This window comes from Tachypleus tridentatus, chromosome 11, assembly GCF_004210375.1.
Source record: "Tachypleus tridentatus isolate NWPU-2018 chromosome 11, ASM421037v1, whole genome shotgun sequence".
Lineage (NCBI taxonomy): Eukaryota > Metazoa > Arthropoda > Merostomata > Xiphosura > Limulidae > Tachypleus > Tachypleus tridentatus.
The window spans coordinates 59,717,205-59,731,348 of record NC_134835.1 but is presented as its reverse complement, the minus strand read 5'-3'; positions in this window follow the sequence as shown (position 1 = coordinate 59,731,348).

Sequence of the window (14,144 nt, the reverse complement as noted above, 5' to 3'; positions counted from 1 at the left end):
GAAATTCAGCTAAAACACAAACAAATCGCGCTTGAACAAGGTCGTATAAAGCTGAGAAAGAACAAGTTCGCATGGAAGCTGAGAAAGAAAAAAAAAAGAAACATTTACCGAAGAAAGAAAAGAGCAAATTAAAACAGAAAATAAACGTTTTGAGGCTGAAAATGCTCGCACTGAAGCCAAAAAAGAAATTAACTGAAAGAAATGGAACTTAGACTCAACTACGATCTACTAGAGCAAATGACAACTTTAAACTTATCGATATGTTACACCACAACCATTCAACAAAAATGAAGTTGATAAATAATTCCAAAATCTAAAAAGGTTGCCCAACCCATAGAATTACCCACGGAAAAATGGCCGTGGTTATTATTATTAATAATGTTTTAACTGTTAAAGCACAAGAAATTTATGCCACTTTTTCTCTTTAGAAGACTGTACAAATTATGATAAAGCAGCTATTCTCAAACCATACGAGTTAGTCCTGTGGACTTGTCGTTAAAAGTTTTGAGGTTATTGCAAGCAAGATTGTCAAATTTATATGAAATTCACTCCGAAGGAAGAAGTTTACTTTGATCGATAGTGTAGTTCTATGCATATTGGCAAGAGTTTTGACAAACTAAAAATACAATTATGTTTATTTGAAGAATTTAAGCATTGCCACCATGACGATCTCAAAACTTACTTGGACGGAAAGAAAGTTGAAACAGTACACGAAACAGCTGCTTTTTCCGACGATTAAACTCTAACACATAAAACCATTTTTCATGAAAAGAAATTCCTGTCATCTTAGCAACAAACTATATCTGCTCAATTCAGTAAAGTTCAGGATTCTTTTGAAATATCTAACTTTTCTAGTTTGAAATCATATCAAAAAAGGGATAAAATTACACCAAAGCTTGTTTACCATTTTTCTGGTCATGTTTGTCCGATTGTTGGTGTTTGAAAAAGAAAAAAAGAAAAGGAGACAATACCCAGTGCGTTTGTGTCAACATATGGACGTAGTTTCATCAGATCACCCGATGTTGTTGATTTAGCTACTGATAGTTAGAGATGAATTTAGGTCTTTTGTGTCTGTTGGTTCTGTGTCTTTGACAAATGACATTGCTAATCCCATACTCATGCGTATTTTATGTGTAACTGGTGCGACTCTATTATTGTTGTTAGAGAACGTATTGTCTTTAGATTAGACTTGTCTCACTGATGAATCTGTTATTGCTCAGGGTATTAAGAGTGACTTTGTTAATGTTTCTCTTCATAATATTTAATTAATATCAGATCTAGTTTCAGGACAAATTGTGGTTGGAGTAAGACCTACTCTGCTAATTAAGGATGTATCATTATTGTTGGAAAATGATATGGCTGGGGAAAAAGTTGTTGTCCGAACACAAAATGTTTCATCTAAGGATTATGCTATTGCTGAGGAGTATCCCAATGTGTTTACCTTGTGTGCTGTGACTCGGCAAAGAAATTAAGGCAAAAACAAATTATATTCAGATAATATGTTAATTAAAATTTCCTTGATGAATGTTGCGGTCTTACGTTAAGAAAATTAAATTGAAAAACGAGATATAATAAAAGTGATTTATTAGAAATAACTAATTATGTGTAATATTCGTGAAAGAAAAATGTGTGTGCGTGTGTGTATTTATGAATTAAGTACGTTAAGCTGAAACTATTTTGGTGCTTCTCCACGACATTGCAGATAAAACACGCTTCACTAATTTAACTTAATCTGGTTCGCAGTCTAAAAGTTGTTGTCAAGATATTTGCTTTTGATAATCCATTTAGTGTTTAATGAAGAAGACTTTGCAGTGTTCATTTAAATAACCTGATGATACAGAAATCTATAGACATTGCATCAAATGATTAGATCGATTTGTTTTGGTATGGAATAGCATGAATTCCGTTTCATTGTACATTTGCTTGAGGTGTGCATCGGTTGAACAGATATGACGTAGAAGCATCTTGTTTACATGTGACTTGCGTTGTTTTTCTAGCTGGAGATCCTCGTTGATTATGTTACTTATTGTTGCCTGGAAGACGTGGAAGGATTTTGCTATTGGCCTTTGTGTTTATCCATTCTTACCAGCTACAAAATTTCTCACTTTGCTAACCACTGCTAGGATACGACTTGTTAATGTCTCCTTTTGGATAGTCCTTGAATCCCAAGCTGATATATATTCCTTTGTTTTCCAATGCTATTAAGTATAAAGGATGTTGCCGCTTTTGAAATTCTAAATCTTGGACCTGAACAGATTTTAATGATCTGAATATGTGAATATTTTTTTCTCTGGAAAGTGTTGTTACATACCATTTCCTCAAAGTAAATGTAAGATAACACTGCATACCATGACCTCATTATTCTCTGGGACTATAGTAACACTGCTCATGGAAACTCAGTCTAACTATAACATAATAACACCACATGCCCATAGCAACACGCTCTCTTGTGAGTCACAATGGAATTATAATGCCATCCCTCCTTTAGAAATATGCCATTTGATGTCATGTCGTGGAATTATGACGTCATCATCTCTGTCACCTCTTCCTTAAGACAGTCGAAAAGGCTTTTGCCATTTCATGTAACTACGATGTCATTGTTTATACCCTCTCCTTCTCGCTTGAGCCAGCTCGGGAGGGTAGGAGTGCATCCCTTACTAGTAGTACCAGTTTCATTAAACAGAATTATATAACAGTTCTAGCTGTAACCATTCTTGCTGTATTTGATGCCACGTTTGTCCTTGCAGCATCTATAAACACTCTTTTCTCAGAACATGTTTTATAATTTGAAGCATTCGCTCTGCTATCTGGAATAGGTACAACACACAGCCCATCCCACCTTACAGGAACCATTTTTTTGGACAAAATACTATATTTTTATTGGTTATTTGACTGGTTGGTGAATTGGTTTGGTAGTTAGCTGAGTAACGGGCTAGGAAATGTCAAATAAATGCTCATATAAAACATCCAAGCAACACGTTTCACAAATTGTTATTTACCCACATGTTTATAACCACGTGACTGTGATACCGTTTCTATTAACACTGTAAAGATCATAATTATTCTTTATATATTCCAACCGACATTTTCCTGCTGCATTACTAGTGTGATTTACAAAACACCAAATATCACTACTGGCTATTTCACGTAAATTAACGAGTAAATACACACTCTCTACAGAGAAAAAAGTGCAATTTTTTAGAGTATTGCACAAAAAATACGATCATGGTAATAAGTAGAAATATCCATTTAATGTTTGAATACGTTAGAGATGTGTCTTTTCCTTTTTACGAATAATCGTCCACCTTTGTGAAAAGTTTAAGATATTATCCTTTTTTATGAAACATTATTTCAAATACTTTTTTGCCCTATTTGTTTTTTCACTATCATGACTCTGCAACTCATGGTAATTATTTAATTTTCACGAAATATTTCTGTTGTTAATGTGAGAATGATTTAAAAAGACATATGATTTTTAATGTTTTATTGCATTTATATAATTAGTTGTTCCTGGCATCGCCAAGCGTGTTAAGGCGTTCGACTAGTAATCCGAGGGTCGCAGGTTCGAATCGCGGTCGCACCAAAAATGCTCGCCCTTTCAGCCATGGGGGCATTATACTGTTACGGTCAATCCCACTATTCGTTGGTAAAAGAGTAGCCCAAGAGTTGGCGATGATTAGCTGCCTTCCTCTAGTCTTACGCTGCTAAATTAGGGACGGCTAGCGCAGATAGCCTTCCAGTAGCTTTGCGCGAAATTTAAAATGAAACACAAAAAACAATATAATTAGTTAATTCATAGCATGTTGATAAAGTGTATGTTACGAACCACGTTTAGGACTTTTTATAAATATATTGTCACTCGCTGGGACATAGATAATCTTCGGATTTACAATGCTAAAATTAGGGGTTTGATTACCCTCGGTGGACACAGCAGATAGCCCAATGTTGTTTTGCTATAAGAAAAACACACACATATGTTTATTTATTTTATTTTTCGTGTTTCTTCTGTTAAATGTGGATCTCTGATTTCATGACTGCATTTTTGTCTAGCTTTTATTTCCCTTTTCTATTATTCTTTCCACGATACGTCGATAGCTACATGTAACTAAACTGAACTAAACCGTTGCTAGATTATACAACTGTCTGGAACTTCGAAAGCTTTGGAAAAATGATAACCACATTAAAATCTTGTACTACCTGTTACGTTTCTATGTGTTTCTAAAAGGTTTAGTGTATATATTTCAATGAGTTAAACAAAAATGTTGCTGAAACTGTGATAACTTTACAATGCTCAAATACGTAGTTACCAGTTATGGTAAGAGAAGATCTAGAATTACTGGATTGAATGATAGATATCTTCTAAGGTAAATGACGATGAATTTTGGTCTGGAAGAGCTTCCAATAGTGTATGGGTTCTATAAGATAATGTTTCCAGTCTTTCTCCTGATCAAGTGTCATGGAACTCAAGCAACCAGATAATAAAGCGGATATTTATGCTGTTTATAAAAAAATGCCGGTTAAGTCGCAGAATGCAGTGCTTATTGATTTCTGAGTGCTGGATAACAGTCACTCTCGTAAACTAGATGGATCATAGAAAGCTAAGAGAGGAATGATATATTTGGACATGACAGGCTCATATGGAGCCTTTTGCAATGAAAATTACGTTGGATATCTATTATTAAAACGCACATTCGTCAGAAATGATATTTTAGGACATGGTGGCATGAGCTGTAGCGACGTAGTGAGGTTCCAAAATCGCCTAAATATAATCAACACATAATAATAATAATAATTATTATTATTATTAGAATAATAATGTAACCAGCATTTAACCAGATTTGTTACTCAAGGTACAAGCAAATCAAACGTAACAAAAATCACTTGAATAACATTGTTAATTCTATTTAATATTCAGTTTTTTTAACAATAGTACATGAAGTAATAATCTCCAAAGATATTGTATGGATATATATGATATGTTGTTGTGTATACTTTAACACTTATATGTAGTTTCATTCTTTTTATTTCTAGTTTCGACGCAGCGTTGTTACTTTAGGAGTATTTGAAACCATGAGCGTCATCTTTCGTTAAATCTGGTTGTTGATTTTAAAACATAATAAATAAGAAAGGTTTAAGTTACAAAACTGCGAACGTGTACAGCTGAAAATTACATTATTTATAGTAAATAACTGAAATGAAGTCCATCTAATACTGTTTCATGTTTTAAACAACTGCCTTGTGACTTTTCAGTTATTGCATACTACAATGTTTTGTTTTTGGGACGTAAGGGAAAGAAAAAAGACCTCCAGATATACATGCTATTTAATTTTAGAAACCTTCTTTAAATAACAATATTCTATAAAAGTTGGACATTTGTCATAGATGTAAAGATTTCGTTTTAAGAATTTTATTTTTCTGAGAAAAATTTTACGAAGAAATAATGACTCCATGCTATTTCTACGTAATCCTCGGATAAATTGAAGCTTGGAAATTTTCTTTGATAAAAACAGACGATTTACAAAGTTTATTTACTGAATTTTCCGTTCTTATTTCACTTTCAAAAATATACTCTTTAGTTTTACATTCTTATCTTCTGAAGTTGCGAAAATGCCCTGACATTGAAAGACATGGCTTCAAGCTGTTTGAGAAGCTGTTCTAACTGACTTACAAATCCTACAGAAAGATGAATTTTTGCCCTAAGGCAGCATTGTTGTATGAAAGATACTTCAGTGTTGTTGTCGGAGACAAATTTTCAGTTCAGAATATTTCTGCATTTTTCTTTTTTTACAAGTGGAAGGTCTGCTGTCACTTCTATGGTTGTAAAGGAAATTTGAACAAATCTTCAGCGAAAACGTATACTGCTTTAAGTAGATGAAAGTTTTTCACCTATTTTTTTACCCTACCATACAGAATAGTCGACTCACTACAAGGTGTGATGATCGAGTACTGAGGCCATTATTCAAGTTCCTGATCAAAAGGGGGCGTTTCACTCGAATATTTCTATTGAAGAATCCATATTATTGTGCGTTATAGATATAGAAATCAAGCGAATTCTGAAATCAATTCAAGTGTTAAGAGATTGCTATATGTTAGGACATGTGATTAAAATGTTTGTTTCATTTCTCTTACTTTTTAATTTAATAAAAATGTAAACGTGAATGACTCATCGTGTAGTATGTATCATATTTCAGTATGTAAATATGTTGGGATGGCGATATGTTAAGGCAATCCATACTCAAGAAAGTTAAAACGGTTATGAACGTCTGCAATTACTTCTTAATGAGGCTTACCTCGAGAATATAACAAGAAGGAACAAAATACTGAAGTAATGAGCATTTGATTTTTCAAATATCATCTCTAAATAGATATTTATAAATTAATGAACGATAGGAAAAAGGAAAAAACAAAACTGGAGATTAAAGTATGTTTGATACGGTACAAAATTAGCCTCTTGGCACGGAAAGTCTTGATTTATCTTGAAAAAAAAAAAGAGTTTCTTCGCTAGGAAGTTGTACTTTCAAACCTGTAAGATTTAAGTCAAGCTGCTAGTTCTTGTCTGTTAATCTTATTATTATAAGGTTCTTTTTGAATACGAGTAAAATAACCGGGGGACAAAATCTTACTCTAGAACGTCTTTAAGAAGAAAATTCTATTGTTTCGAAATTACTTTTAATAATGTAACAGGGAGTAGTTTTAGATTAAAATCACCGTTTTCTTGTAGTAAGTTTATCAAGAAACAATTGTAACTAGTGATGAAACCTAACTTTACTTCCAGATTGTGAAGATTTATTTATGTGGTGGTTTGTTATTTTGTCACTTATACTAGTGATAAAACTGGAAAAGAATGAAAATGTGATCCATTAAACTAATCCTTAACTGTTGAAAAAATATATCTGATGGTTCATTAAAAAGATTTTGAAAAAAATGTTCATCATTTTAGAACTAGTAACCGAAGTGTCACAACTGGTTCCACACAGAATTTGTGCGCAAAATTAAACAAAAGGCTGTTTGCTGCAAAGTTATCCCTGACTTGAAACATATACTGATACACAGAAGAACAGAATCCTATCACCAACTCATGGGGTACTCCTATCTGATCAAAAAGTTCTTTTTGACCATTACTCTTACAAAGCACCCACACTTCCAAAGTACGGACAGAACTTGTTTTTTTATTGGCATCCTAACCATTAGGCCACACCTCATCTCGTTCATTCAGATTCAAGAGTTGTAGAGTTCAGATACATTCTAAAAAAATGCAATGACTTTGAGAAATAAACACAATTTTCGGGCTCGGACAGTTTGTTTACTGTTGCTGTAATCCCTCTTCACACTTTGGTATTGGGGAAGAAGTAAAATAGTATCAGTGATATTCCTCTATTTAACTAAAAAAGAGAAGTTCAAGAGTTTTTATGTACTATTGACCAACTGTCTTCCCATTAGAAAGTTCCAAAAAGAGTATCTGTAACAGTGTACACACATCTATCCTGGGTATCAATATAAATGTTTGATATATATATATATATATATATTTGAGGGATATCAGATAAGTATGTATGGAAATATTTTTATAAAGTTTTTATTCACTTTTACAAAACGTGTGATATCCTACAAATGTTTAAACCCGGATAATATTTTTATACCAGTGTCAGGATAACACTATGTAAAATAATTTTTACTTGTTCTTGTTCCTGGGCAGAAAGTGTTATTTCTCAATTGTTTATGCCTAAAGTAAATGGAAAAAAGACCTATTTTTCTCTTTAAACTTTGCTTTTGTAACCTGGATTATGAAATTTTCAAATTTACCCATTTTCTAGAACATTCCAGGTATATTCAGTGCTCAGTAGCTGGTAGAGAATTTTCTCGAACTTACAAGAATTTTCAAGAACTTTCTAGAATGTTGTAGAACTTACGAGAATTTTCAAGAATTGTCTCTTCCCCGGGCTAATTCGGTGCACCTCAAAGAGGAATACAACAGCGTCAAGACTTTGCTAGAAACCTTGAAGTATGATGAGTATGGCTGGTAGGTTATCGGAGACTTCAAAATGGTGACATTCCTGATGGGTCTCCAAGGAGGCTTTATCAAGTTTCCCTGTTATCTTTGCCTTTGGGACAGCAGGGACACCACAGCGCACTACAACAATAAGCACTGGCCACAACGCACCGAGTTTTCTGTGGGGGAGGCACAATGTCAAGTGTGAGCCACTAGTGGACCTTCAGAAGGTGTTGTTCCCACCATTGCACATAAAACTGGGTCTTATGAAACAATTTGTCGGAGCTATTGATAAGGAGCCTGCAGCCTTCAAGTACCTTCGATACTTCTTCCCTAAGCTGTCTGAGGCAAAGGCTAAAGCTGGTGTCTTCGTTGGACCACAAATAAAGAATATCCTGAAGCACACAGAATTCCCAAAGAAGCTCAGTAAGAAGGAGCAAAAAGCTTGGAGCACTTTTGTCGCAGTGGTTCGGGACTTCTTGGGCAATCACAAGGCCGAAAATTAGGTGGAAATGGTTGAGACTGTGTTGAAGAACTACAGAAAAATGGGCTGCAGGATGTCCTTGAAAGTCCATATCCTTGACGCTCATCTTGATAAATTCAAGAAGAACATGAGAGCATACTCAGAGGAGCAAGGCGAGCGCTTTCACCAAGATATACTGGACTTTAAACGCTGCTACCAAGGAACCTATAACGAAAACGTGATGGCAGACTGACTATATTTGGGGTCTGATATATGAAAGTGATTTACATTACAGTCGCAAATCTCGAAAAACCACTCACTTCTAAACATTTTTATATAACTTTAGTATAAATACGTGTAAATCTTGATTCATATGTTGTTTCATTTAGACGTTACGTAAATGAAAATGTTATGAAAATAGAAAATAGGTTAATTTTTAAATTTCACTATCCAGGTCACAAAAGCAAAGTTTAAAGGGAATAATGGGTATTTTCTGTACTTTTGCAACATAAGTAATTAAGAAATAACACATACTATTCGGGAACAAAATTTGTGTTACATATTGTAATACCACCCGAAACTAATGAATCACAACAATTAACACTGTCTGTTTAAAATTATTCTTCCTTTCAACAGTATTTAATTTTATTGTCTCATAGTGAGGACGTCTAGACTTTGTGATTTGTGTAATTAAATTAAATTAATTTTGCAAAAGCAAAGTTTGGACTTATCAAGCGTTTGAAGATCGTTTACATTAATACGAAGTTAAGAGAACATCGACAATAGTTTACATTTAATTAAGGCCTTGGACTTACGTGCTACTGCTGTACATCACAAAGTGGTAAAAAACAAACAAAAACGGGATAGGTAATAAGGCCACGTATGTGCATGTTTGCATGTCACCCTAAACTTCTGTTCAATATAATAACATGCGATATTACTGTTAAACAAGAATCCAGAGAATCTTGAAATGTGGATAAGTGGTTATTACTGGCTTGGAACTGAAAATACCATAAAATGGGATTTAAAACTTTTGATTAATTAATTTTAAAGTAGTCACTATTACCTGCATTAGTTCAAGAACGTGAAGTGAATTTATTCTCGAACAGAAGCTTCAGTAAAGATATTGAATAATCTATAAAATTCAAGACATAAAAACGTTATATGTAGATAATATTATTTCTCAGGATAAGCTTAACATCACTTAATATATTAGTTTGCATAAAGTACAACACAACTATACTATTTTGAAAGAGTACAATATGTTTTTGAATAATTATTTTAACTCAGACCTTAAAATTCACTACATAGAAAGAATTCCAGCTACATAGACGACACTTCATGAAGGTTTCAGGTTTCATGAAGATTCTGTTAATTTTTTCACCGACGCACATCTCAGTGTTATTAATTTACGTACTTTGTGAGAAAAGTTTAATGATTTCTGAAAACATGTAATTAAATAAAAGCTTATTATAACTTCTGTATCGCCGGAAATATTAAGCGCATCAGAAATTTTAAAAGAACAAAAATTGGAAGTTTAATATTTTGACTACACACTGGGAATACTCAATTCCTTTTAGTTTTTGATTTTAATGTATCTTGCACATTATCATAGCAAGAAATAATTAGTGTCAGCATTATACGCCATTTTTCAGTTAGCTTTGTTTAGCACGTACTGGCCTAGATATTGTACAGAATATAATCTCTTGTATGGGTAATGACTTAAAAATATTAAATAACATACATACAGTCTTTACAGGAGTAGTTTGGTTTGTAATGAACTCCGTATTTGTAATGAACTCCATATTTGTAATGAATTCCATATTTAGTGTTTTCTTTGAAAAGAAAAATGAGAACTTTTCACGTGAAGTTGCATTCTATGTGTTATTTTGTATTGGCTTAATAAATTTTAGTATCTTACAATAACAGAACCGTATTATAATTATTCTAATAAAACAGCAAAAGAAAACAACAAATAGGTCAATTGACAAAGATTACATTTTTATAATCTATATCATCAAATAATAAGAAACGTTACTTGCGTTTGAGCAAAAACAACAATTAAAAGTCTAAAGGAAGCAAAAAAAGTATTTCATGAAGCTTTATGACTACCACTGGCTGCTTATATTGTGGGAATTAACAATGGTCGCAGCAGAGCACCGGAGAATTGTTTTAACACCAAGTGTGCAAGATACATTTTCTGTACTGGGTGGCCAAGACGCTGAGATTATCTGGCTACATCAGGATGAAGCGTTGCGTGAAACAGCTAAATCCATGGACGCATGTCTGTCGAACTAAAGTAAATGGAACCAGAACGAATATTATTTCTTTCACTATATACCTGTGTATTCACGTAACTGTGCACTCATGAGTTTCTTTAAATTTGGTCTAAAGATTATGGCCATAGCTAACTTAAAACTGTTAACTAGAAGGACAATACCTTTTGTTTACGCAGCTACTCTTAACAGTTTGGTTTGTTTTGAATTTCGCGCAAAGTTACGAGATGAGCTCCCTAACCACCTGGCCATGCCGGGTCACTCTTCACAGAATAGCATGATTGACTAAAGCAGCTGTTAGGACCCCACTGATAGAATTCGTAATTTGTGGAACAAGTCTTGGACCTTTCCTTCTTCAGCCCAGAATGCTAAAAAGTTAGGGCCACATCCAGATCATGCGGGTGTTAAATAAATTAACAGCGGAACATAAAAAAAAGGTATCGAACTGAAACTTATAATATTAAAGTTTTAAATTTGTGTGGAAAATAACACTCCGTATCAGTATAGAAGTACTTCACTAAGTTCTTTAAAACTTTCTTAAGTTGTCGAGATTGTGTAAATATTTTTGAGTATTAAACATTTTAAATATATTTTACTTTGTACTTACATTACTTCAAGAAAACACACACTTTAATATTTATCGTTAGAAAATGTGTTCATCGAACGTTTATATACCTTATTCTTTTTGGCGAGTGCTGTTATTAGCAGCAAATTTATTTTAAACAATATTAGAGAATTTGCTATTCAAAATGTTCGAATACTATCTTTAGCATTCAATTTCACTGTTTTGAATTTCGTGCAAAGCTACACGAGGTCTTTTTGCGCTAGCCGTCCATAATTTTGGCGTTTAAGACAAGAGAGAAGGTAACTAGTCATCACCACCCACCACCAACTCTTGGGCTACTCTTTTACCAACGAATAGTGAGATTTACCGTCACATTATAACGCTCCCACGGCTGAAAGAACGATCATGCTTGGTGTGACGGGGATTTGAACTTGAGACCCTCAGATTACCAGTTTAGTGTTTTAACCACTTGGCCGTAATCTTCATGTTAAAATAATACATAAAAATATTGTGTATGTATCGTAAAATAATATAAAATAGTTTTGCATTGCGACAAATCACATTAGCATTAAATTACATTAGAACACAAAAACACTAAGATAGTCATAAGTTTCTATTCAACTGTTCTGATTTCCATTAATTTAGAAATCATCGATATTGTCTTATTAAGTTTTTTCTCTTATCTGTAGCTAGTTTTGTTTTACACCCAAGTTTTAAGATCAGGTTTTAATAGCTCTGTTATTACTCTTTCTTTTGTTAAGGAATTGATACAAATTATTGATAAATTCTAAGTTTTTTTTTTTTTTTCAGCTAGAGATCAGTGGAGAAGTCAATAACTTCACAGAAGTTTTCATTTACTTTGCATAACGAATAAAGATATAATACTTCAATTTCTCTGGATTTTTTTTATTAGCGATCTATAAGATTAAAACAGAATGTCATCTGGTAGTTTGTTTGTTTGTTTGTTTTTTGGAATTTCGCACAAAGCTACTCGAGGGCTATCTGTGCTAGCCGTCCCTAATTTAGCAGTGTAAGACTAGAGGGAAGGCAGCTAGTCATCACCACCCACCGCCAACTCTTGGGCTACTCTTTTACCAACGAATAGTGGGATTGACCGTCACATTTTAACGCCCCCACGGCTGGGAGGGCGAGCATGTTTGGCGCGAACCCGCGACCCTCGGATTGCGAAGCGCACGCCTTAACGCGCTAGGCCATGCCAGGCCTTCATCTGGTAGTAGGCTTCATGAGCCCTAGGGATTTATTGTTTTAAATTAAATCATTAACCTCTGTCATTATCATTAAAGATAAATTGATGCAGGTTAATTTCGAGCACATAAAACAAAGACTGTTTGGCAGATTTTGTATTCTTAATATCTCTTAGAAATAGTTTTCACTTAAGGATAATTACAAAATATTTTCCATGATAGTAAAATTCCGTTTTTGTTTCAAACCTTTCGTGAAATTCACTTATGAGAACTAATTTCGTAGAATGAGAGGAACTTCTAAAAGCAGAAGTGTAAAAAAAGTTTAACTGTGGTTTGTAGTTGTAATAATAATTGATGTCGTCATCAAATAACAGTTTGCTTGCTTTCATGAATGTTTAAATTATGTACGAGATGTGGATTAACATTTTAGTAGTTATTTAATTAATATTACTGAAGCTTTCTATGTACTCAAAACAATTAATAATCATTATTAACAACTTTCATGATTACTAAAAGTTTTCCTAAAATTAAACATGTATACTTAACTGTATTGAAATCAAGATATATATATCGCATATATTTACTTAAGTCTGTCAAAATCCTGCACAGGAACTCATGGATATTTCTCTGTTTTCATTTCATATTCTTCACGTCCGTTTCATATTTGTTTTTGGTGACTTATTTATTGTTACACTGTATAATCCTTATTCTTTTTGTAAGAAACCACTAGGGTTGGTAGGCTGCGTAATTGCGCATGCCTTGGATTGGGCTTTTATATATCAGGAAATTAATTATGAGCACCGCATGAAAAGTAAATCTGATAAATGTCGACTTTTTTAGAATAACCTGATAGCTTAAAGAATAAGTCTTATACTATAGCTTTTTGGTTTATTTTACCAACTAATACTGTTGAATCATAAGTCCGGGTTAGAACGTTACGTATTACAATTTTAAATAGGCTGAAACTGAGCTAAATAATAATTTAAATTTAGAAGTTAAATAAATATTTATATGTGTCTTGTTTGTGATATTTGGCAACAAGATTAGTGCACACAGTTTCTTTCTTAATACAAATATATTTTAATATACAAAGAATAAGAGAATTTACAACAACAGTTATTACAAATAATGATTTATGTACAAAAGTTTAACAAACTTACAACAGTATTGACTCTTATCTCTGGTCTGGAACTTCCTTGATGTCTTATTGAAAGCTCACAATGAGCGAGTTAATTTCGAGTTGATGTAGTTACAATTCACTTAAATGGAGCTGGTTAGCTTTGTGTTCTTTGTTGGTCACAATCTGATTACAGATCGAGTTATCTACCTCTGAAGTTACATAATGTCTTGATAAAAATATTAATGTCCAGTGTGAATCCACTGAAGTTAAACGGCTGGTAATAATCAAAATATGCAAACATTCCTGTCGAAATATCTGAATTTCACGGCTAATAAACATTATCACAGCTATAATTTTCGTTATCTATAGTACATGGACTGTACCAAACTAACAATATATACTGTTTCTTGGCGAGTAGTGCTGTTTACATTTATAGGCATGAGGAAAGTTTATAGAAATTTCAGCCTACACAACAATACTCACGATACAGTGATGTTTACGAACACACACATAATGTTGATTCTC